The sequence below is a fragment of the Ambystoma mexicanum genome, chromosome 9, assembly GCF_040938575.1.
Source record: "Ambystoma mexicanum isolate Mex_15411 chromosome 9, UKY_AmexF1_1, whole genome shotgun sequence".
NCBI classification, from domain to species: Eukaryota; Metazoa; Chordata; class Amphibia; order Caudata; family Ambystomatidae; genus Ambystoma; species Ambystoma mexicanum.
The window spans coordinates 918,072,173-918,095,649 of NC_090931.1; the positions used below are offsets into that span (position 1 = coordinate 918,072,173).

At 46.5% G+C, this 23,477-nt stretch overlaps 1 protein-coding gene across 3 annotated transcripts in view; it reads left to right on the forward strand.

Moving 5' to 3' along the window:
* The window catches only part of ZNF385B (zinc finger protein 385B), a 1,357,263-nt gene that overhangs the window by 436,371 nt on the left and 897,415 nt on the right, over nucleotides 1-23,477 (forward strand). The window lies entirely within an intron of this gene.

Here is a 23,477-nt window from a genome sequence, read left to right on the forward strand (position 1 = left end):
CCCGCTTTCCTCTATTTGCTCGCTTCGGCTGATGTGATAAGACACAGTCCCACTGGGGTGAAATAAAGGGGCTGGAAATTGTATCAAGGAATGGTAGTTGCACTGGTTGACGCAGTTGCCTTGGTAGCCATGGTGGCAATGGAGGGGCGCGGTATTGATCTCTCTCCTTCAGCCAAACTAGGCTCCACACGCGCCACATTTTTGCCGCTTAACCTATCCTCTTATCCCCTTCACCTTCCACCATCAAACCCTGTAGCTGTGGTTAAGGAAAGGCCATATACGACACCCCTGCTGGGTACCCGACTCTGCACGCTTCTGAAAGGTTGATGGTTCAGGGTGGGGCCCGGATGAGGTCAGCCCCAGAAATGACACAAGAACTCGGGCCTCTCAGGTGGCGAGGCACTGAGAGCGGGCGATGGCAACATCATGCCATCCTTCTAGGTTCACTTAGTGATCACAACCCACCCTATGCTGAATCTACGTTGCCCATACCCGGGTGGGCATATATGTTGGCATGTGTAGCCTGATCATCTTCTCACATCTAAATTCTGAAAGACATATGGAATAGCCCATGCATTCCTACGCCTATACTGCCACAGATACCATGAAAGAAAAACCCTAATCTAGGAATATCAAACTTTCCAGACCCAGGAGAAGACAATCCTGGGCAATTCGCTCCTCTCTTCCATTTGCTGTCTGGTGCGAGAGAGCGAGGTGCAGCTCTACCTTGTGCAGAAAACAGCCTCCCAAGAGAGTCTTTGATTCTTCCCCACACTAATGAGGATACCTCACAACCATTACCATGGAAGAGAGAGAGTCTAATGCTGCCACTCCCTCCATTGGAGATAATGGGAGAAACCAATTTATTGTTTAAGGGGGGGGAAGGTCCTTCCACCAAGAGGTAGGTAGAGAGAGCAGCAGAAACAGCCTAATCGGAGTTTGCAAAGAAAGGAACGCAACATGGTGGTTGGCCTATTTGGAAACTTCATTTTGGAAGTTAGAACTACAAAGCAACCCTGCCACTGAGCATTCCCAGAAAGGTCACGTGTTCTATATAAGGGCCGGCTCCCAGAACAAAAGTGGAGCGCAGAGCCGGCATTTTACAGTATTGGATACCTGGAGGACTGATGGAGAAGGAGGGGCTGGCCAATGGAGCCGCTTGGAAGAGCTGGAGAAAGAAGTAAAAACTGCAGAGAGGAGAAGCTGGCCACCAGAGGACTGAGAAGGAGGGACATTGTAAGACTTGGGGAGTAGAGGAGCAAGCAGTCCATAAAGCCTTAGAAAGGTGGTGAAAGGGGAGGAGAGGGTGTGATACAGAATGAGTGGTGGAGAGGATCTGTTACAGGAGTAGCAGAGGAAGAGTAGCGAAAGCGAGAAAAGGCAGAGAAGGGAAGAGGAGCAGACACAGAACGAGTAGGGGAGAGGTGGAGGCCAAGGAGGAGGCTGAAAGAAAGGTGACAGAAGCCCTAACCAATGAGAGAAGAGAGGAAACATAGGCCCCTGGTCGAAAATGAGGTAATGAGACACATGGCCAAAGCCTTATGGGCAGAGAAAACACTCAAAAAGGCATGAAATGTGAAGACTGACTAACAGGAGGACAGAGACTGATAAGGTACAAGCTCTCACCAGAGAACAAACCGGCACAGGCCATAGTCAATCAGAGAATGCACAAGGAGAGTGCAGAGAAGGAAAGAACACCCAAGAAGCGGGCAGAGAAAGAAAGCGTGGAGGCCCTGATCCAGGAGCAAGGAGAAATGCAGAGAAAGAACAAGGAGAGTCCTTGATCACAAAGAAAAAGAAAGTACGGCCACCCAGAGACTAACCCAGGAAGAAGGTGTGAACAGAGGAAGGTCCCCTGGGGAATAACCCAGGAACAAGAGGGAAATAGTACGTCACCGAGGAGCGAACGCCGGAAGAAGTCCAGAAGATGTTCTTGTACCCCACCCATCCTGACATCTACAATAAACTGCATGAAATATATGCCAGTGATGCATCTTTATATAACAACTTGTGACAAGGGGAAGCAGATGTGCACTATTCTTTTTCACTTTTACATTTTTCATTTGCTGGTTTAATTTGAATTTGTTTCTTAGAAACTGGGTGTGTTTTCCAGTTCCTGCTGGATGAGACTGAGGACAGTCCGATGTGTCTTGCAGGCCAGGGGATCAGGGAAGGTGCTGGCAAAGGTTTCCCCTGCGATGCTTTCAGTGATTCTGAATGAAACAGGTGTGATATTGCTAGCATGCTTGACCTTGACTTTTTTGGGGTGGGAATGACATCTTGCTGGATGTCAGCGAGTGATTGGACTAGAACTGGCCGGTGACGCTGGCTGAGGGTCAAGGATTATGTTGCTGGAGAACGGTATGTCAAGAGAACGTTCAATCTTATGTGTGGGAGCATTGACCGATTTGGAAAAAAAACCCTGTTCAACCCGTTATTGAGGAAGCCCTGTGCTGTATTGTTTTTATTATCATTCACTATAGATTGATGGTAACCATGGTGATACGTTTCCAGCGGTTTTCTGCCTCTTTGTCATGTCTTCCAGCCAACCGACAAGGCAAGGGGCGCTTTGTCCTGGATGTTTGGGGACAATATTTTACCTTTGCTGTGACGGAGAACATATGATTGATTATACATTTAACAGAATGTTCTTCAAAAAAATATGATCTTCAGGCTTCGTTATGGAAAAGGTCCAGTAGTTGGGTGGATAAAGGCAGCTCCCCAGCCAGCTTCACCTGACCTATTATTCTTCCGTGTTTTGTTGCCAGGAGGTAAGGGGATGCCAGGGCAAAAAGCCTAGTTGCCAGAGACCCAGGTCTCAGTGTGTCCAAGCACGTGAAGGCCGTGATCCTGAGTGTGTAGGAAGTGTTTGTTTTTGATGGCGTGAATCCCAGTCTGAAAGGGTGATGAGGCAGAGCATTGAACTGGTGAGTGATGAATCCCAGTCTGAAAGGGTGATGAGGCAGAGCATTGAACTGGTGAGTGATGAATCCCAGTCTGAAAGGGGGATGAGGCAGAGCATTGAACTGGTGAGTGATGAATCCCAGTCTGAAAGGGGGATGAGGCAGAGCATTGAACTGGTGAGTGATGAATCCCAGTCTGAAAGGGGGATGAGGCAGAGCATTGAACTGGTGAGTGATGAATCCCAGTCTGAAAGGGGGATGAGGCAGCGCATTGAACTGGTGAGTGATGAATCCCAGTCTGAAAGGGTGATGAGGCAGAGCATTGAAGTGGGGAGAGGGCAGTTCTCTATCAGTGACTAAGCCTCAGGAAGATTGCATCAAAGGAAAGCAGCCGCTTGGAGGAAGCTTGAGCTACACTGGCGCTTTTTGGGGTACCTATTAAACGTAGGTTTGACTGGTGACCTGTTGATGAAAGGAGCCTTTAGATGGGGGCCTGCACTGATGGGAACTGCAGTGCAGATAGTTTAGAAGGTTTGCATGATTAAGAGCAACTTGGAAGGATCAAATGAGTGGACAAGGACATCAGGGGGCACAGCAGTGTCTTTCCCAGGACAGAGATAGGCAACTGAAATGAGTAGCTCAGGCCTAGTGAGGAGAGTTTCTTTTTTCAATTTCTATTTGCCATTTATAGATAATGATAGAATGAGGAATGTGATATTCTAGTTATTGATTAGGGTGGAGGAAGATGCATTTTTGGGGGATCAAAACGAAAAGCAATTTGAGAGGGACTACTATCCACTAGCGGACTGTAGCCCTGCTTGTTTTCTTTAGCAGATCTTTCATTAGTGTACTTGAAGGTTTCAAGAGGGCGGTTTGAGAAAGTGAACATATTTAATAAAAAGAAAGGAAACTTTCAATATGGAAAGAATGCGCTTCTGTTTTAGGAAACCTCAGAAGTGCAATCGGGGAAGGCATGGCAAGCACAGAACAATCGCTAGATCCTTTGGCTTCTTTTTGCCTGTGAGTGACTCGGTATAACCCTCGGCGGGAGCATGCAAGGATTCAACACTACGCATGTGTTTGCTGAAGGTAACGGAGTATGTGGTACCAAAGGCAGGAAAGGTGTTGAAGGTGGAACGCACAGGAGAGAGATCAGAGAGCCATCAGAATATGTTGGGTAAACAAGGAAATGCCATTGTAGGGGTCAGAGCCTGGTGGTCTGATCATAATAAGAACACCAACATTGGAAGGGAAGTGCAAGTCTAGGAAGAGGACAAATTTAGTAGGCTGCCGGGTGACCAGGACAACACATGTCTGACTTTGGGCATGTTGCTCTTTTAGCAAAGGATGGGGAGGTCCATAAAGGGTCTGTCTTTAAACATGCCCCGAGGTGTGGAAGAGCGTTAGCATGTGCACATTAGGAAGAATGGAAAATCTTAAAATGGCGGCTCTCTGTCTGAGCTGGGACTGGGCAGGCACACAGGGGAAAATCACTAAAGCTCGAGCCTTGCGGCTACCATATCACCGACCCCCTGGGGAGGTGCAGGTCCGGGAATTGGAGCAATCAAGGTCAGCCACCAACCACATGATGACCCTTTCTGCATGGCGACACTCTGTCCCCCAAGGGCTGCAAAGTGGCTGCTATGGGCAAGTACAGCTGTGCCAATGGTGTCGCCTCAGCAGCTTCTCAGTGCACAAGTAAGCTGCAGCCCATCAGCTCTCACGCCAGATGTTGGATGTCTCTACCCAGGGCATGAAGTTATGGTAGGCTGTAGGGGAGGCACCAGTTATGGGGGCTAATGCTGTATTAGCACATACACTGGCACTTGAATTTTGAGGGATACCTACTTCGTGACAGAAATTCGGTATGCAGTGATTATATTGAATACAAAACAACTAATGAAAAAATAACAAATGAAAAAACAACTAATACCTCTTGTACTGACATTAGTGGCACAGAGATACTAATTTGCTGTACATGGGCAAGGGTGTTATGATATGCGCATACAGTGACACATGTATTATATAAAATATACACTCACATGGCTTCTGATGGAAGCATACACCGACACAGGATTTCAGTTAAACTTGAAAGCTTGTGCAGTGTTCATAATGTCTGCCATGTAGGGACCTCACAATATATCACCCTTACTTGCAGACCTTGTACCTACGGTCTGTATCCAAAAACTGCTCTATCATCCAGTTCGTTAAGTACATGCAATCGGACTTCTGCCTCTACATATAGCTCGCGAAGAGCCTGACTTGAGTACACTGGTATGGAGGGGTCAAGTCCTAAAAATTAAAGTGGGGGACTCATCAACAAACGCAATGGGATGTGACGTCGCTATAAATTTGCATATCAAGGTCAAATATGCACATTTCATTAAATTGGCTTTGCATAACCACCCAAATTGTACAGGACAAATGGCATTTGCCTTTCATAAAATCAACACACGTACAAAACCAAGAGAGAATATGTTCTTTCAATAGTGTTTTTGAAAACGTTAAAAGTTGTGCATGTTTTAAACTTCAAGAACTAATACAAATGTTTTCCCTGGAACTTGCAGTACCGAAATGTGACATTTCACCTTTAGTTGTTTGTTATTTTTCATCAGGTTATACAGTGCAGTGGTGAAATGTATGGCCTGGAAACCTGACAACTTCCCCGAGATCGACTTTAATTTATAAATTCAAAGAGGACACCCTCTGAAAAAAGTGGGGGGACTACGTCCCCCCGTGTGTACCCTCGACTTGAGCCATGCTGGTATGTAATATTACTTCGGGGTCAGCAACCTTTGGCCTTCCAGATATTTTGAACTACAAATCCCATCAGCCTCAGCCAGCATAGTCACTGGTGGGGTTCCTGGGAGTTGCATCCCAAAACCTGTAGAAATCCAGATGTTGCAGAACGGTACCTTGGAGTAAAGGAAGGTCCACACAGTGATGTTATAACCATATAATCGTTATCTACCTATTGCTGGAAAGTGTAACGGGAATACAGAGATGATACAAGATAAATGTTGAAAGACTTGCAGTGCCTTTCAAACATTAACCAACTGATCACAGTACTTTCTGGGTGCAGTGTGGTTGCTGTGAACCAAATGTGCCCTTGTTTGAGGTTCAGAGTATTTGTGTACACTACACGGTGCACATGGTGACTCTATTATGCATATATTCATGACTTTGATCAATAATTGCCATCCGTGGACTCGGCCAGGTACCAGGTTTCATCTACAAGGCCATTGCAGCGCCCATTGTTGTCAAGGAATCCTGAGGACTCCAGATTCAAGATGATTAACTTGAGTTTCATGCAGTTTGGAATCATTTGTGTTTATAAAAGCACTGGCCTACTTTTAAGATAAATATATATTAAAGACAACGGCACTAGTTTCCTTCTGAAGCCTCAGGTCGCTTGCTTTAATAAAAACCCAAACTCCCTTGGTACTGCCAAGCTTGTCAGGGACTGATGTAGCCACATGGTTATTTCAAAGGTGATGGATTTAATAAAGCAGGGCTCGAAATTCAGATTGGATAAGCAGGAGCTAAAAGCAGCTCCTGGGTATCCAGCATTAACCAGTGACCAGGAGCCAACACTAGGAATGAAGGAGCTAATACATAGTGTTTCACAAATCTAACTTCCACATAACATGGTAACATATAATTGTGCACATTATTTACGACCCCGTTTGCTTTAAATGTTGTATAGATGTGTCCTAATGTGTATGCATAGGTTATTCCAAATGCACAGAGTTAATCTGCATAGGTGTGTTTGTTAGGCATCGGTTGTCCTGGGAAGTAGCTCCTGGTCGATACTGGTGTCAAGCTATCCAGGCTCTTCTAGGCTACAAGCAGGAGCTAAATAGCTTCCAGCTCCCCTCAATTTCAAATCCTGCAAAGAGTGTAATTATGAATGGCACACAATACCACCTTCCAGTTTGCCAAAATGTCCACCTTGGAGGTAGAAAAAATTGTCCTGTCATTGAAGCCCTCAAACTGCAAAGGCGATATCTGTCCAGCACAACTAATAAAGGATGCTGCCAGAGACCTCTCCCCATTCATTACGAAACTGATAAATGCCTCATTTGCCACAGGCACCATCCCTGCTAACCTCCAACAATCTTGGGTGCCCCCCCTCTTCAAGAAACAGTTATTACATCCTCTTATTCCTACTAATTACCGTACCATTACCACGGTCCCATTTCTACTCAAAATATTGGATAAAGCTGCCTATATCCAAATTCAAAAACACCTTGAACTGCATAAACTCCTAGGTAACAGACAATCTGGTTTCCGGCCACTAAACGGAACAGAGACAGCTTTAATCAACCTAAAGTCCCAAATAGATGAGCAGAGAGACAAAGGGAGGACAGTACTCCTGCTCCTACTTGATCTCTCGGCCGCATTTTATCTGGTCAATCACAAGGTCCTATGACTCTGCAGCCCATTCTCCACTAGAGCCATCAAATGGATTGAGTCCTTCTTGAGTGAGAGAACTATGAGAGTCTTCTCCCCCCGGCAGCCGCTGACCCAACACCCATCCTATGCGGTGTTCCCCAAGGTTCTTGCGTCTCGCCAACCCTTTACAATATCCTCACTAAGCCACTGTTTGACGATCTGGACCATCTAGGAATCACCTATACCAATTACGCAGATGATACTCAGATTCTACTCCCGCTTTCTGGGGACCACATCACAGACACAGGATTAGTGAGCAAAGTTTACCTTATCATCCAAGCTTGGATGGCTACTCATGACTTGTGCTTGAACGATGATAAGACTGAGCTAATAATTCTGGGTTCACAGGCCAACATTAAAAAACTAGGCCAAGTATTTTCCTCTTTTAATATTGACGGGAACACCATCAAAGTCTCCAAGGAGGTAAAAACCCTTGGATTCTACTTGGACTCCACACTGTCTTTTGATAAACAGATCAAATCCCTTACCTCCTCCCTTACCCTTGTAAGTTAATCAGAGCTGGTAAGCCTTTCCCCTCTGACAACAGTTGCTTGATCCTGGCTAGAGCCCTTATACTCTCCAGAATTGACTACTCCAATGCCTTATACAGCGGTGCTAACAAATCTACCATCCAAAAACTCCAAACACTACAGAACAATGCCCTCAGAGCATCCTTAGGTATAAATAGAAAACCTCACATCGCCTCTCTGAGAAGCCAGCATAAATGGCTATCTACAACCAATAAAATACAATTAAAGACCCTCTCCCTGACCCACAAAGCCCTCAATAACGCAGCCCCAAGCTACCTCACAGATAAATTCCAGAGAAGAACTTCACTCAGACCCATCGGAACTGGGAATATTAATTGTCTGACCATACCTAAATACAAGCTCACCACTATTGGTGGTAACAGTTTTACAGTAAAGGCTGCTAAACTTTGGAACTCACTGCCTCAAGATCTGAGAGCTGACCAACCTTGCCTACGCTTTAGAAAAAATTTAATAAACTACATCATCGCCATGGACCGTTAGTCCCCTGTACCCGCTGTGGACCTGCCCTCACCTGAAGAGACCATCATACCTTGCGTTAACTGTGTATTACGGCGCTACATTCAAAGACTATGTGCAACCTAATCTCCCTGTGCACTAGTTAGCCTACTTGAGAGCCTATGGATATACGAAGGGTCTCACTCTTGTAATATATATTTTTGCATAGGGCCTGTTGCCTTATATCTGTCTGTAATTACTCAGGGCATTTTTATTCTTTGTCTCTACTTTGTACATTGTGTATTTCTTGTAAGCATGTAAATATTGTATATTGTGTTCATTTCGCAACTTTGTAAGCTTTGCATTTCCATACCACTGCGCCCTTTTACTTACGAGTCTGGTGCGCTTAACAAATGAATAAACAAACAAGCAAACAAACAAACCTCTCACACCCTCTTTGGTATAAATAGGTGGTTCCAATGAGTTATGGAGCTTACCCAGTAAGCGGGAGCTAAATCGATTAGCAAAACCCGAATCTCCTGAATTTCCTTGAATTCAAGCAGAGCAAACTTCAAATGGAGTTTGAGTAAATGAAATTCAGGCTGATTGGCCAGTTTGCAGTTCAAAATGTAGCCAAACTAAAGAGGTGATGGCTGGAAGGTTTAGAATTAATCTTAACCTCTGGCATTGCTCTGGGCAACCCTCCAGATCATTGTTATTTGCCTGCCAAGCCATCACAACAGGAGAAAAAGCATAGGCAAATCAGGCTTGGTCCCAACCCAAATGGGGCTGTGCAGCCCGGACTGCTTGGCCACATCCCTTCTGCACGAAACCACAAGCATTCCCAAAGATGTTTCAGCCTTGTTAGGCCTTATCAGTGAGGAGTAGCTTGGGTCTCTCGCCATCCCCGTCCCACGCTGGGTGACTATAGCCAAACAAAAGAGGTGATAGCTGGAAGGTTTTAAATTAATCTTAACCTCTGTCACTGCACTGTTTTAGACAAGTGGTGAAAAATTCAGAAGAGTACAGAAAAAAAGAAATCGTGTCAGTTTCATGCCAAATGTCAAGCAAGGACTTTGTCTGACAAACTTTAAATCTCCTTGTACAGTTTTTAAAGGTTTACTTCAGGCAACATAAATGGCTTTTCAAAAAGATACTTTTGGGGACGGACCCCTAGGTCTGCCAGAAGGACACTGGAAGTCGGCACACTTGGAGTGCCCAACACCCTCCCCAAGGATACATGGAGGACTCAGTCAACAGCAAGTTCAAACAGAAAAACCACAGGGATCAGCACAGGAAAAAAAAATATTCTGCACATCTCTCTCTTCCTCGGCACAACTTGGGCCCCTCTCCAGGAAACCTATCCGGCCAAGTGATTGGGTATTGAGTATGTTATAACTTATATAGGACATTATAGGTGTTATTCTACTGGCCCTTGCATGTCGAGTGGCTGGCCTGTCCCGTCCCCATGACGTTTATCTTCTACATTGTTGCAGAGTAATGGTCTCATCATTGGCTCGTGTCCCCTTCCATCCACCCCCGGATACTAAACTGTGATTGGTCAGTGCTGTCGCCCCAGGCCTGCGACTTGAACTAGCTCACAGCACCCTGTGCACTTCTTCAAGGTGATGGTAATGGCTATGTGTCTGCATTGTAACTTGTATGCACCACATTTCTCTCATCGGAATGTGCCCCAGACGTTGCAACAAATGTCACTGTCGGCACTTGTTTTCAGCTGGGAGCGGCTCTCTTTCCCACCGTCAATCACTTTCCATTGTCTGCTTCGGCTGCGGCACGTGTTCAGAGACCACAAATTGTAGCTCTGCAGCTCTGAATTATGAGGATTTATTAGTATTTTCTGCAGCTGGTCCCTTAGTCATCTGGGGATTGGAATGTCATTCATATCTCTTGACCTTGTCTGTGGGTCCTTTTTCACACGTCTTGCTCTCTGTCCAGCCTGAATCAGCTCAGCTCGTCTCTTGCTCAACGGCCTGAGGCCTGCTGTAATTTTCCTAAACCTTATAATGCGGTTTCTACAGTGACCGTGTTGTACTACATTTCCATAGGTTGGTCACACTTGGCTCTGTCAGGTCCCATAAATTCTCCTGCAGTTCCATGGGGTTATTCGTGTGTAAGCATCTGCAAGCTTTGCTGAGGATCTCTTGTGCCTTGCGGTTTATGCGTTAATGGGTCTCGCAAATGGCAAAAATAATAAAAGCAATAACAGTATGTATATGTATATGTCCTCTAACTATATATATGCTTGTGTTCTTCATGTATTCAAGTGCATGTTTGTATCCTGAAGTGTGTATGGCATGTGTGCTTCATGTCTAACGCTGCTATGTCGTGGTGTCTCTAATGACGTCAGCAACATGGCTTCTTGGGGTTTAGTCCAAGCTTTCCATAGAGGTGTCTCTGATCACAGCCTGTGGTTCTTCATCCACGCATGGATAGATCTGTACATCTCTTGGTCGGTATGGCTGGCTGAGGGGATACCTCTAGACGTACTTGTCAATCATGGGTCCGTTGGGAATTCGTCCAAAATAGAATGGGTGATTGTGGTGTTCTCTGGCCTTCTTCCTTGTCATGAATTTAGTAGGGGGGTGGTGGCACTCTACCCAATCCCTCTTCAGTAGATGAGAATTTAATGTTTTGTTCTTGATTAGACCAACTGCCAAACCGCACCCCTGCGTGTTGTTAGACTGATAATGGAAAAAGGTTTCTTTTACAGAGTAAAAGATAAAAGACTGGTTAGAAAAATAGCAATCGAGGGCACATTGTAAAGAAAGAAAGAATTGTAGACAAAAGTTGGGTCCAGTTTGGGAGGAAATTACTACTGCTCGACAAGAGCCTACTGAGCCCTACATTACTACTACACCAGCAGTGATCCCAATCATAAAGGATAAAAAGGCACAGCCCGAAAGGTATACCGCTGTCAATTTATGCAGTAGCACGGGCCGTGGTCAGGCTATATCTTCAGGCGGAGTGTAGTAACACAAACAACTTAAGTACAATGGTTCCAAAATAAATCAATCAAGGCTCTATACAAATATGGACTTTTAACTACCTAAAACACTAGCAAAAACCCACTCATGTAAAGAAAACAGCGAAAATGAGGATTGTTGTAGAATGGTACTCACTTTAGGTAGATGAACAGGCGTGTTCAGGCACTTAATCGGCACAAGATCATGGTTCAAGAATAGCTTAGAAGAAAAAAGGCAGAGATGGGGGCTTAAAAGTTACAATTATCTTATAAGTGGACCAGAGAGACAGGGCCTATTCACAGTATCTTGTTCTTGTCCTTTGTGGCTCAACAGCATTGAGCTAGGCTTCTAGAAGCGTCCTGATTTATGATTTGGTGTCAGATTGGTGAACTGGTCAACTGGGTCCAAGACGTGGTGCGGTCCAAGCAACAATGGCACTAGGCACGAAGAAGATTAGGACAGGCAGACAAAGTCTGGGTTGGTGTAGCTCACGAGCAGTTTAGTGCCAGAATGGGACCCAAAGCATGTATTATATTTAGAGATTAAAATACCATGGGACTGATTAAGGCAACCAAGTATTGTAATTTAGGTCAGACGTGCAGAAGTTAAATTGGTACCACTGCCTGCAGTGACTTTGTGTCCCTGCAACTGCCAGGGATGCACAGGGGGCCTTTGAACCTGCTCTGTGCCACAGCAGAGTTGGCATTGTAATTTTTAGTAGATTGGTTACAGCAAAGCACTTATGTGCACTGTAATTTTGGCATGCAGCATTTTGAAAGGGGTGGGGCTGGTAAGCAGGCTTCCCTTTTAGAAAGAGAATTTACTGCATCAGTTTATATTGATAAAAAAACAGAAAAACAAGGGCTTTTTCACCTTCGCAGACGGCAATCCGTCACACATCCGCAGAAGGTTGTGCTGCCCTTTGCACAGCTACACAGCGCACCCATTATGTTGGCTCCTAATTATCCCTATAGAAAATATTATTTGCATGCATATATTGAATAAATTGGATACTATTGGCACAATTAAAGAACCATGGTCTGTAACACCAACGCAAAGCTCAGTAGCTGTGTTACTTTAACGTTCACTTTACATACTGACCAAAAACACATTGAACAAGAACAGAGAAAGGAAATGCATATCACCACTCTGGCAGGCAAAAGGGATCTGTTTCTCTCGATTGTGGTCCCCGGACTGTACAACTGAAGAGAGCATTATAGGCAGGCCAACATTACATTACATTACACCAAATTTATATAGCGCACTGTGGACCCACAAGCATAAAGGCGTGGACAACAAAAAAAGACAAAACAGAACAGAGCAACCTATAAATCATCTAAAAATTCTTCTAACGTATAGTATGTAGCGCTTTACCCGGGTTGCGTGGGGCCAAGAATTATTATTATTTTTTTTTATATTAAATTGTATTGTTTTTTTAAACATACCTCTGCTAGACCGTAACAGGTTAGCGCCAATTACTACAACAACAGTAACATTCGATGGTGTACGTGCTCATACAGTTTGTCTACAGTACATAATATATTGCACAGCAAAGTGTGTGCCATAATGTTGATGTCATATTTCACATGCTATCGGGGCTCTACAGTGCAGGGGGGTCACACGGTGTCTTCCCAGCATTGCCATATCTTGTCTGCCTTTTCGGGGCATCCTCTGGCTCTGTACACTCTCCTCTCAATGGGTATGCAGATTTGTACATCCGTGATCCACTGGTCCACTGTTGGCAGCTGTGCGGCTCCCCAGAGTTGGGCAATGTTTCTCTTGATTATCGCGGTTGTGGTCATGAAGCACAGCTTTTCATATCTGGACAGGTCTATCTCGCTGTCAGCTCCCAGCAGCAGTAGTTTAGGGTCCCTGGGAATTGTCTGCCGCAAGACTACCGTAAGGATACCACAGCATTGTTGCCAGTAATGTCTTATAGGTGGACACTCCCACAACATATGGAAGAAGGTTCCTTCCTCTGCCCGACAGCGCAAACAGTTGGGTTCTGTTATTGTGCCCCAGCGGTATAGAGCCACTCTTGGGTAATAGATTCTATGCAGTATTTTAAGCTGGACGAGCCTTAGTCTAGTCGAGATGGCGGTTTCACGGGGGTACATCAGGATCTGGACCCAGTCCTCCGGAAGGATCTCCCCGACCTCTCTCTCCCATTTTGTTTTCAGCTGTGTCAACTCCAGTGTGGCAAAGGAAGTTATAACATTGTACATCACTGTGGTAACCTTCACCTGGATATGATCTGTGATGACATTACGTTCCAGTGGGGTACTGTCTGGCATGCTCGAGAGGGCGTTGAGATGTTGTTGTAGTGCATGTCGAAGCTGTGTATAGTGGTATCGTTCCGACTCCGGTAGGTCAAAGGACAGAGTCAGCTCCTCATAGGACTTGATATTGTCGTTTTCTATGACATCGCTCACTTTTCTTATGTCACATCTTACCCAAGTGGGACATTGCGGGAGTTTGGACACCTTGGGAAGGTTCCTATTGTTCCATAGGGGTTGTACTGGTGTGACCTTGTCTTCCCAACCCATGAAAGCATGCGCTTCCCTCTAGATGCGAGTTGTCTGTGTTACCATTGTGCCGGGACCTGCTCTGGATGTTACAACATATATCTTCAGGGGTGGTGACGCCCGTACATGTGGCAATATAGGTTCTGCATGGAGCACATCATTTATTACCGACATTTGACCAGCCCAGTAGTAGGATTGTAGCCTCGGGAGGCCGATACCACCTTCCCATATCGATCTTTGGAGCGTTCGGATGGCTATCCTCGATCGTCCCCCTCCCCACAGAAGTTTCCGGAGTATGCCATCTATTATTTGGAACACCTTCATCGGTATATACAGTGGGGCATTCTGAAGTATGTACAGGTATCGAGGAAGTGTCAACATCTTAAACAGTGCTGCGCGGCCTAGTAGGGTCAGTGGCAGGGATTTCCAATGTTGCACATCTCTTCCGAATCGATCTGTAATGGGTTGGAGGTTATTAGCTGTGTAGTCGTGCAGGTTCCTTGTGATCTGGATACCCAGATATTGAAAGCGGTCGGGGGCTATTTCATAGGGGCAGGGCTCTGGGGGTTCTGTGCCCAGCTGATTTAATGCAAATATTGTCGATTTGGACCAGTTTACTCTCAAGCCACTGAAGGCCTCGTATTTCTGAAGCAGTTGCGTTACTTCCGCGCAGGCTGACCTGGGGTCGCGCATGTATATCAGCAGGTCGTCTGCGTACAATGACACTTTGTCTTCCCAGTCTATTCCCCCTGGGATCCCTCTCCATGTGGGTGCATCTCTCAATAGCTGGGCAAGCGGTTCCATAGCCAATGCAAAAAGGAGAGCCAACAGGGGGCAGCCCTGTCGCATCCCCTTTCCCAAGGGAAAGGTTTGAGACGTCCAACCATTCACTCTATCCTCGGCCATTGGTGCGTTGTACAACAATTGAACCCAGGATAGAAACTGTTCACGAAACCCCATTTTGCGCATGATTTCCCAGAGTGCCTCCCACAGGACAGAGTCGAACACTTTTGTCTATTGCCAGAATTCCCAGGGGAGCATTCAGGGTCTGTGCGCGTTCGATGGCCAGGGTCAAGTGTCGAATATTCATTCTTGTAGACCTGCCCGGCATAAAGCCGCACTGGTCTGGGTGGATCAGAGTCGGTATGACCTGTTGTAAGCGCGTCACTAATAGCTTGGCCAGAATTTTTGCCTCTGTGTTAATAAGGGAAATTGGCCTATATGAGCTACACAGTTCCGGGGGTTTGTTGGCTTTGGGAATTACAATTATTGCGGCTTTCCGCAGGTCCGCCAGAAGGGTGCCGATGGTCCGGGCTTGTTGGAACATTTTAAGCAGGTGGGGAGACAGTTCATCACCTCCTATCTTCTTCCAAGCTTCAATAGGGAAGCCGTTTGGCCCTGGTGTTTTCCCAGATTGGAGCTGCATCATGGCAGTTGTGATTTCATCCTCAGTGATTTCCTTTTCTAAGACAGCATTTTGTTCGGCATTTAACTGTGTGAGGAGATCCCTTCCAACACCGTGGTCTCAGGGGGGGATGGCGGCTTCTCGTACAATTTCTTGTAGTACTTAGCAAATTCTTCGGCTATTTGCGCATCTGTCCGTCAAGGTTCTGCATGTTGGGGTGTGATCCTTCTTACTTGGTTGTGGCCCTCGTCCCTTCGCTCAAGCCAAGCAAGCATTTTTCCTGCCTTATCGCCTGTCTCATAGATTCTGGCTTTCATAGCATTGTGTGCTTGTTTTGCATTGTCCAGTGCAACATTTTGTAATTTTTTCTGTGCCAGGGTTAGTGCTCTGTTTGTGTCAGCACTGTCTTGGTTTAGGTGGGCTGCTTCTGCTTGTTTCACATTCTCTTCTGCTTCCTTTATTGATTCCAGGTATTTCCTCTTTTGCGGTGCGGTCCAGGAGATAATCTCCCCCCGTAGCACCGGTTTATAGGCCTCCCACAGTGTGATAGGGCAGTCCACCGTTCCTTCATTTATTTCAAAATATTCACTGCTAGCAGCATGCAGGCGTTCTACTAATTCAGGAGAGCCTAGGTGGTAACTGTTTAGTCTCCACATCGGTGGCGGGGTCGGCTTACTTGTTGTTATTGACACTAGCAGAGGGGAGTGGTCCGAAATGCCCCTTGGGAGGTATTCCGCCTGCACTGCCATGTGAATTGTTACTGCAGGGACAAAATAATAGTCCAGACGTGATAACGATGCGTGCACCCCTGAGTGATAGGAGTATTGGTGCTCACCAGGGTGCAGATCTCGCCAGACGTCTTTAATGTTGAGTGCCTCCGCAAATGAGGCCAGGTTGGTCCGACGGGTGGGGTCTCTGCTACGTAAATGTGTGCGGTCATGCACATTACTCATGACATCGTTGAAGTCGCCCCCAAGGATCAGGATATCAGAGGCGTTATCAGACATTAAAGGGGTTATTTCTTCAAGTAGGGCAGATTGCAGTGCAGGCGGGGCATAGATCGCCAATAGGGATATCAATTTGTTCCAGAGAGTACCAGTGGCGTATGTAAACCGGCCTCCAGTGTCTTATATTGTTTTTGTGCGATTGAACGGTAGTCTTTTATGCACTAGTATCAATACCCCTCTGGCTCCCATCGTAAAGCCCGACTGTGCAGCCGAGTGATAGTTGGAGCGGTTAAATAGCGCATTGGCTGTGCCCGCAAGGTGCGTTTCAGTTAGAAAAACTATATCTGGGCCATGTCTATTTAGCAGTTGTCGCACCAATCGTCTTTTCAGGCTGTTTCCTAATCCATTCACATTCCAAGTGAGGAGCTTCAGGGTTCGAGCCATGTTATCTCGTCGCGGCATTTCAATGGTTGTGATTCTGGATGACAGTGCGTTCTTCTGGGACAGTAGTGGTGCCCCTGCACATCCCATATCGGGGATCCCCAGCTATTGGCCGCTTGATTTCCATTTTCTGCACGTTTCGACATTCTGTTGAGCTTTCCCATCTTTTGAACTGGTACCCAACTCCCCCCTCCCCACACTTCTTCCTCAACTGAAGTATCTGTCGCCCTTCCATAACTTAGTAAACTAGTTCAAACTAAACTGATTAAGTAGTATGTGATCTGTTCTTTGTTGTTGGGCGGCCGCCAGCCTTAATATAACATGTGTCTTAGTATATTTTGCGAAGCATGGGCTTCGTTGCTTCATTATGTGTTGCTTTGGTCGTTTTTCATAGCTGATTCAATCTTTATGCATTTCCTGGGTTTGGATTCTGCATTTGTTGTTGCTGTTGCGGTTCCACGTCCAGCGGCGTTCAGGGTGTGGTCTATTGCGATCCCCTCGTCCTCTCCATCCTGTGCTCCAGTCACCATCTATATGCCTCTCTGCCCAGTTCCATGCCTCCTTGGGATCTGTGAAATGCACCGATGTGCCCTTGTGATAAATCTTTAATTGGGCGGGGAAGATTAATCCATATTTGACACCCATTGAGTGCAGGCGTTTCTTGAGCGGATCAAATGACTGACGTGCCTTTTGTTCTTCTCTGGTAAAATCTGGGAAGAAGGCGATTTTTGATCCGTTATATGTGATTGTCCCTTTTGATCTCGCCAGTTGCAGCCCCGCATCTCTGTCTCTATAATTTAAAAATCTCACAGTGACTGTGCGTGGCGGCGCCCCCGGAATGACTTTGCCGGTTGGAATGCGATGGGCCCGTTCAATGGAGAAGAACTTAGAGAATGACTGTGCATCATACGTGTTCACCAGCCACTCCTCGAGGAATAGCTCCATACAGTCCCCTTCTGCCTTTTCGGGAAGGCCTAGTCTGCGTATGTTGTTTCGCCTAGACCTGCGGGGCCAAGAATTATTGATAGAGCTCGGTCTGGGGAGGAAAGGAAAAGGAGCAAGGGAATGTGGATGGAGAGAAGCAGGGGTATAGGAGATGGGGCACTGTGCAGCAGAAGGAGTGTGTGAAGTATCAACTTCCGGGCCACCAGTGGTCCAGGGATGAATATCGGTCTCTAAACCATCAATCAGCCCCACACCTCTAGTACACCAGAAGGGATCCAAACAGATTGGAAACACAAGTAAATTTTGAACCTCCTTGTCCAATTTTGGTAACATGGAGGGAATGGCAGGCTTATCTCCACAAGGTTGTGGATGATTGGTTAGTTGAAACACAGTGAAAATACAACTATTACCCAATGATAAGAGGGACTGTCCAGTCAAAGTTGTATACAAATATCTACTTATTATTCAACAAGACAGATCTAGCACACTACAAAATACAACCCACCCTGTATAAGAATGCAGAGGACAGACAGTTTCAAGGAAGAAAAGGGATGAACTCTGTATACTGACAAGAGGGTAGTCGGTATAGTAATTATTCGCAATATTTCAACGATACTTGGTTTAAACAAAAAGGGAGCAATGGGTTGCAAAATGGCACTAGGGGTCTTCGGAAAAAGGACTGGGGGACAGAACCACAATGTACCTTGTGCTTGCAGAAGTTCTTGGTGCTCAACAGCGTAGAGTCAATTTCAGGGCGCTTTTCAGCTTCTGCGACAGAGTTCAAGACAGGAGACAGCTGCGGGTATCAGGAAGCAGGTAGTTAGGCGTGTGAGGCTGGACGGACGTCTGCAGGCTGGCCTACACAGCGGCTCAGGGTCAGGAATCACTGTCTTGGTGCTGGCCGATGGGTCTGAAGCACTGGTCGAGACGTTTCGGATGGCGTGAGCGACTGCGGCATAACAACAGTTAGCGGTGCAGTCGGTCACAGCTTGAGGGGCTCGACTGGCTGGAAAATGTCCTTTAAGACGGACGCTGGTTGATGTTTGTCGATGTACTGTTCCTAGGATCTTCACTGGGCTTGTGTTGTCCTTTAAGATAGATGCCCAAAGCTGTTGAGAGTGTTGCAGGCACCGGCCTTGTCCTCGGTTTGTATCAGGGACTCGCTGGCACTTCCCACCTAGGAAGCTTGCTTGCAGAGCCTAGCAGGGCATGCTATGTGCTGGCTGGGTACCAGTTCTGGAGCTGCTGGAGGGCTCTCTGGATTCAGTATCTCCCTCTGTTCCCTGGGGGATGTTTAGGGGCGAGATCTTGCTTCCCTCTTTGCAGGTCCTGGCCTTCCTTCACTGGCGGAAGCTGTAAGGCAAACTGCACCTTCAGCCAGGGTCCAAATTAGTTCTTCTTGTTTCTCCTTGCAAAGCCTTCTGATGGTTTGCCCCAAAGAGGGGCTCAGCACTCTGTTAAAGCCAAATGGGCCCCAGTGATTGGTGTAGGCAAAGCCTACCTTAATGATCCAATAATGGGACCTCATCAACACTCTCCTGTATGCACGAGGTCATGACCTGAGTGCTTTGCAACAGAAAACATAAAGGGGTGAGAACATGTAATACTGAGTCCCATCCATCTTCCTGTCTGTTATGGATCAAAGGGTCTCTCTGGTTAATTGAGCTCTCTGTGGTTCCTGATTAAAAGGGCAGGTCTCCCTTGAAGCTGCAGCGAGACCAGACTTTTGGTTGCCGTCAAAGCACATACTCGTACCTTCTGAATGGGGTCCCTCTGCGAGGATGATTACTGTAAACAGCTGTCCCAGACATGACAGGTCACTGTCATTGATACTGAGAGGCAGTAGCTGGCTTCAGGTTGACAAAGTGTATATCAAAGATTGTTGGGGTTTTCCTGTCTTTTGTTAGTCCTGCGATCAGGCCCCCTGCGGGCCTGTTTGAATGAACTCTGATTAGTATGTTAATTATATTAATTGCTACCACCAACTGCAGAGGGTAAACAAACGGACATAGTGGATCCAAGGAGCCTATGATAGTTAATTAGGCTGGCTATGGCAGGAGGAAGGTTTTGGCCCTCCCCCTTCTGAGATGCATCATGTACTCCACCTGTCAGATCCCAACTAAATATGACAGGGGGGACTGAGCCTGTAGGCTGTGTCCACCCAGAGTACATGGGTCTATGTGGATGTCATGCAGTGAGCATAGGAACATTTCTGCAGATAAACCCCACACATTTTCCAGAGCTTCATCTGCCATCATTCAATTTCATATTAAAATTTCAAAAAAGCCCAGGTGAGCGCACGCCCACCATGCAGATTGTCAAATTCCTGGCATTGGAGACCCTTGGATGTGAACAGGTGGAAGGGAGAGATAAAGAGTGGCCTTGGAGGAGGCTTTTGCCTGGTAGCCCTCTTCAAAGTCACTCTTCAGTGAGTTTCGACATAGATCGGTTATTCTCTGGTCCGTGCATGACTTCACACCAAAGCATGTTGGGGAGGGGAAGAGATTGTACTCGTAAGATGGTGTGGGGGTTTCTCAGTGCTGCATTTGACACACACCAGAGGAGCTTTCTTTCAGAGTATATACATATGTGAAACTACTGCGGCGTTCACATTACAGTTAAAATCAAATGGCTTGTAAGAAGCTATCTCTGGAATCGGGGTGCACCTATCATCTGATGGGCCCAGAAGGAAAAGTAGGAGTCTGTGTAAGAAAGATTAGTAGTAAGTACTCAGGGTACTCTACTAAATGCCAGATATTTATCACACCTACCGATAGCCAACCTGCTTTTTAGATAGTTACCCCCCCCGACCCCCGCCACAGACTACTGAAAGAATGTGGGATCCTGGAGCGCATCAGACCAGTTGTCAGCTGGTTGGTTGTCCAGGCTTGTGTCTGCTAGTGCCAGTCTAGCGCCTGCCTCCCGGCCTTTTCGGCGCTTCACAAGCGGCAGTGACGTGGACAGGCTTCCAGAGGAGCAAGACCTGCTGCGACTTCCCTGGGACCCAACTACCTTTTCTCTTTTGCATTTCTCAGCAAGGAGCGATGGCGGGGCTCTTCCCCATCCTGTTGACAATGTCCTCTCTTCTTCCCTTTGTACAAGTCATATCTGCTCCTCCTCTATTCTCCATTTTCCTGTATCACTCTCACCCTTTAACTGCCCAGAGCCTCGCCTTCTCTTCCTCTCTCATACACACTTCCTTTCATCTACCTTGCCTTCCCTCTTTAACTTATGCCATGTGCCATCTCTACCCCATTTCGATTTCTCTCGTTCTCTCTTTTTTGTCTCACTCTTGTATTCTCTCTTTTTCTATACCTCTTGTTTCCTACCTTTTGCACCTTTTCCTTCTGTATCCTGTTTTCTGTCCTTCTTTACTCTCTTTCACGCTCTCTCGCATTGCTATACTTATGGAGCTCGGAAGGATAGCTCAGGGGCAGCGTGCTCGCCTTGGAAGCAAGACGACACAGAGCACCACAGGTTCGATCCCCGGGTCCGCGCTTAGAAACCTCTGGGTATTAAGGGCGTTATAAATAACCAACCATAGATCATATCATATCATAAGTGTGCCTCGTGCTGCCCGTCCGCGGGTAGCCCCTTACAGAGAAAGAAGACTTCCATTCTATGCAGCGGTCGGCAGTGAGGGAGGGAGAGGAGGGAGTGGTGTGTGGTGTGTTTTCTGGGGATGTCCCCGGATCATGGAGGGGGGAAGCCAGGGTAGTGGGTTGGTTGATAGTGGCCAGAGGTTGACAGAGAGCTGAGGGAAGTGGGACAAGGAGTGTGAAAGATACATTTGGAACTTCCATTGCATGAAGAACAGTGGGAGTTTTGAACACTGGTGCCCCGGCAGCCCCGTGGTGCAGTATCCCCAGGACATGGTGAGGACCTTCCCATACCGGCCAGTCACACTGCAGAGGCTGTGAAGCCCTTGCTACAAAAGGTATCCTGAACCTTTTACTGCTGTTGTTGGCTTTCACGTGTTTATGTCCTATGGGCATGCCTGAAAAAGAGGAAACAAACCCCAATTTCCTGAGAAAGACACCTAAAAAATGTGGAAACCCGCAAAGATGGCGAGAGGGTCCACATGCAGAAGCCTAACCAGAGAGGATAACCAAAGCAGCAACGATCATAAGTAAAACAAAAAATGTGCATGCATGTTTAAACGCTTTGTAATGTGTTTTTGTGTTTAATATTTTGAAGGTGTGTGCATGCATGTATATGATAGAGTGAGTCTGTGTGTGTGCACGTGTGTTTGTGTATGTGTTTGGCAGGGGCTGCATCCTATTTAGAGTGACTGCACAGTCTTATTTTGTAGGTGCAACATGACATCAAAGTATGCTTGACTGGGGATTAATCGCTACATCTTCATGAAAGTGATTTACTGTTATCAGACTGGCATAGATTTTAGACATCTCTGGAGGATAGCTCAAGGGCAAAGTGCTCACCTTGGAAGCAAGACGAAACGGAGCACCACAGGTTCGATCCCCGGTCCGTAGTTAGAAACCTCTGGGTATTAAGTGCGTTATAAATAACCAATCATATCATATCATTATTATAGTCTAATGAAAATGATTTACAGTGGCCATTCTGGCATATATTGTAGCCTCAGCTTCATGCCTGATCCACAGTGAACACATCAGGGTAGATTGTGCCCAGATCTTCATGGAAGTGATTTTCATTGACAACACTGGCGAAGAACGTGGGCACAGTTTCAAAGTGATTTATATTGGGATTGCTAGCATTTAGTGATTTAGAGTGGCACTGCTGACATATATCGATGGTGCAGTTGCATGAAAGTGACCTACAATGGCAATGTTGGCATATGTTGTGGATGCAGGCATCGTGAACATTTTATAAAATGCTTCTGTGTACTGTTGGTAACATGGCAAATGCGGGATTATCCCATCACACTGTCATAGAAAACCAGTTGTACATTGTATGGCTTTTGACCAATTTTTCACAAGAATTGTCTGTAAAATGCACCATGTGAACACATTGCTTTTTACGTTTTATTGATTTGAGAACCACCCAAGCTTCCTAATTTATCTTACTATGCTTGACAGCTCACACCAATTTGTGGCCATCGCCTAATAACATTCACCTGTCGTCACTGACCTTGAATCGCCTCCAGTGCTCCCACTCCTCGGGTTGCCCACCTGCCCATCACCAAAAGCTGCCTCCGACACTGGCATAATTATGTTTCTACATTAGGTGAAAGATGGCATGCCTCTGCAGTAGCATGTTGATTATGCGTTGAGCATATGCGCGGTGGCCCAGTACGGCATGGGTGTCAGTGGCCTGGGCTGCACTTCTTTGTGCAGCGTAGAGCTCCTCGGTGGGGCTTGCAGGGGGCCCCTACATGTTTTGTTTCACCACTGGTTTGGAAATGGATACATTTTGTGCTGAACACATACAATCCTCTTAGAACTCCCAAGGGAGGGTGCTCTAACCGGGAGATGAGATAGCCTGGCACGTCTAGTGCTTTCTTCAGGGATGTGTGTGGTACCTGAGCCCACAGATTTGAAACTCTGCGGGCCCGCTCAGATCTCCATCCTTCCAAGCTCTGGGAATGAATAGGATTGCATTTCTTAAACATCACATCTTCAATTACAGCGCTTAGAAGCACAAGCAGTCCACTGCATTGCGCTACATGAAATTATGATATTTTTATAAACTCCAGGCTTCGAGCTCTGCTTCTCTGGCACCCACTGCCAGGTGCCTGTGGGCCGCCACTCCGCATTCCTTTGCCCAGTCGCCCAGTATCAACAGCGCCTGTTCCTGCACCCTCATCACGCTCCTGCTCACTCAGAATGCACTATCCCATTCATTCTTGACACTCTTTGCCAATGCCACCGTCACATGCACATTGTGGTGACATTCACATTTCAA